Raw genomic sequence first — 3,086 nt, 5'->3', positions numbered from 1 at the left:
TTGGTGTCAGCCAGGCCGGCCTCTCACGACTACAGCTGGTTCAGAACGCTGCAGCTCGTCTCTTAACGTGAACAAAAAAGCGTGAACATATCTCCCCAGTGCTTGCTTCCCTTCCCTGGCTCCCCGTTCGTTTTAGAATTGATTTTAAAGTTTTATTGTTGACTTATAAGTCCCTAAATGGGCAGGCACCTGCATATTTGTCTGATCTTCTGCAGCCTTATGTGCCCTCTAGATCACTTAGATCAAGTGTCCATTTGTGCTTAGTTGTCCCAAGATCCAGGCTGGTCCACAGAGGTGATCGGGCGTTTTCAATGGTAGCTCCTAAACTGTGGAATCAGCTGTCCCTTCATATTAGACAGGCTTCAACACTTGGTGTTTTTAAATCTCTTCTTAAAACACATTTATATTCACTGGCTTTTAATACATTCTGAGAATTGTAATGTTATTGTATTTTTGTATAATGTTTGTATTGACTGTTTATGTGTGCAGCACTTTGGTCATGTGCTTTATAAATAAATTTGATTTGATACTGTTTCTACCCAGACACACGTACAGTATAGCAGTCAATGGTCTGATAAGATGAACATTTATTATTCTTTTCCCCCTTTTTTTAACACAAGTAAAAAACTACACAAGTTATGTAAGGAGATGATTACAGTTAGTTCCGGAGCGAGCACAAGATAGTTTCGACACCCTTATTTTATGAATGAAACTGGACGCAACAAATTAATCTTCTGCATACCTTTTTTTTCTGTTTCAGATTTATGCTACTCGAGCATACATTTTTTTGTAGTTCACATACGGACAACTTTTGATTTCCCTCTTCCACACTGTCATACCCAGTTCTTATCACAATATTGGTTTCATTACATTCAGTTGACTAAATTATAACATTTTAGACTATTGTGTGTTACGTTAAATGGAAGTTGAAGTTTTTTAACAAAGTGTATGACGTTGCAATGAAGTTTAAACAATTTCGTCACTTTAGATTGTTCAAAAAATGTTGCCAGTTTTGCAGAGTGAGTGCAGCATTTAAGTCCCTTAGATAGTGTTCTTTGCATGATTTTGTGGTTTTGCGTTTGTTCATCAACTTTACAGACCGATCTTACCTGTCAGCTCTGGTGACATGTTTTAATGCTCTGCATCATTCCTCTGCTGGGTTGCATTCCATATTTGTGGTGATTTTTCAGACGGGAAATGTGAAAGAATTTTGACTAATGCCCGTATCTCTGGGAATGTAAATAGGTTCTGAAATATGTTTGCTGCTACAAATATATATATATATATATATATATGTGTGTGTGTGTGTTNTATATATATATATATATATATATATATATATATATATATATAATATATACAAATATGCGAGGTCAAATATTGTTAAAGTGATTGCTTTGCCAAAGTTAAATTTTTGATAGATCCCATCAGACTTTTCTCAGTTTAAGTGTTTTTACTGAAGGCAATTCTTGCAACATTGCACTGTTCATACTGACAGCGGGCCCCAGCTTCACCATCTTTAAGACTTATATTGTGACTTCCATTAATGTCAAAATGAAAACCTGTTTTTTTCCTATGATAACCCATCTGTATAAAGTTGAAAGCAAAATTAAACAACTTTCTGTATGTTCCATGTTTCCATCTGGACCTGGGTGTTTGGTTGCTGCTGTCTGATACTCATTACTGACCAGATTACAGATGCCTTTACATTCAGTTCTTTTGTTGTGGGTGCTTAGAAAGAGAGCAGCTGAAATAGGCCTCATATCTTTGTGTGTCTTTGCCACAGTATGTCATGATTACACTGTTTCCTCTTGTTTTTTCATTTAAAATAAGATGCCGATGGCCTCTGTTAGGTCTCTTTTAAGACTTTTGTGATTTTGTGTAACTTTTGTGGACTACACTGGTCACCTTTTAGGATAGAGATGTAAAAGAAAGGAACATCTAGACTTTTGCTGTGAAGATTTAAAACCACACAAGTGATACTTTCAAAGCTCAAATAAAATATTATTTTGAAGAATTTTAATGTCTGACTTCCTGGTAATCTTGTTTACAATTGAATGTTCAAGATCTATAAATATACTTCACTATCAGAATTGTTCTTTTTAATTTACCTCTTTTCATGTTATTTATTTTTGCATGACATGCACAGTCTAAGCAAAAGAGACATTTCAAGAGAAATCAGTTTTGGAATAAAACTCTGAACTGAATCCCTGATTACACTAAAATAATACTGAAAATATTGCTCCGAATGTCGTGAACGTTTTTGATTTTAATACACAGAAATGACAAAAAACAAATCTTTTGTGTTTCTTGTCAAGATTCTAGTAAAATGAAATTGTCATTGGCCCTGTTCAAACATGGCACGTTACATTGGTCTTTGGTGATTCAATTGCAAGTGTGCAGCTCATACTGAGAGCTTTTACAACTGTGAGGTAAATGCATACCTCTAAATGTTTTTGCAATCAGATGTCAGTTTGCTCACTATATGCAGGTAAACACATAGCAATGGCACACAGTGACCAACAAGGTCTGCAGATATTTCTATAAAAACAACAATACATTCAGACATCTGGACTCTATTATACTTGGACAATAACACAGTATAGAGCCATTTGAGTCACATTTTTTATCCCCGAATGAGCTTACTGAACAGACATGACAGTGACTTCACAGAGCTCAGTGTCAGAGCAGAGACTGAAGATTTTAACCCATAAAATCCTCTGCAGTGTAACACAGTGCACTGATGGCTGTCAGCTGTTTTACACAATTTCACTGTGAACATAACATAAGTACTGCATTTATTTACACAAATATAATGTGACAAAATGCAGCTCATACTGTTGTCTTGTGATTGACACGACACGTTATAGCATACAGTGACCACTGTGTGTCCAAATACAATCAAAACAAACTGTAAACTAAACAGGAAACGTAATGTTATGCATATAACTACTGTTCCCTGAAGGAGAGGAACGAGGTACAACNATGTACTATGGGATATCACGCTCCCGCGTGTCCTGGCTGAAGACACCTTTAATCACGCCTTTAGGCAAATGACGTGATGACGTGATGACGACAAGTGACAG

At 36.1% G+C, this 3,086-nt stretch overlaps 1 protein-coding gene across 4 annotated transcripts in view; it reads left to right on the top strand.

Moving 5' to 3' along the window:
* Window positions 1-3,086, top strand: part of clcn5b (chloride channel, voltage-sensitive 5b) — a 56,730-nt gene that overhangs the window by 23,288 nt on the left and 30,356 nt on the right. The window lies entirely within an intron of this gene.

Source organism: Kryptolebias marmoratus, linkage group LG7, assembly GCF_001649575.2.
Source record: "Kryptolebias marmoratus isolate JLee-2015 linkage group LG7, ASM164957v2, whole genome shotgun sequence".
Lineage (NCBI taxonomy): Eukaryota > Metazoa > Chordata > Actinopteri > Cyprinodontiformes > Rivulidae > Kryptolebias > Kryptolebias marmoratus.
This window is presented reverse-complemented; position numbering and strand designations above follow the sequence as displayed.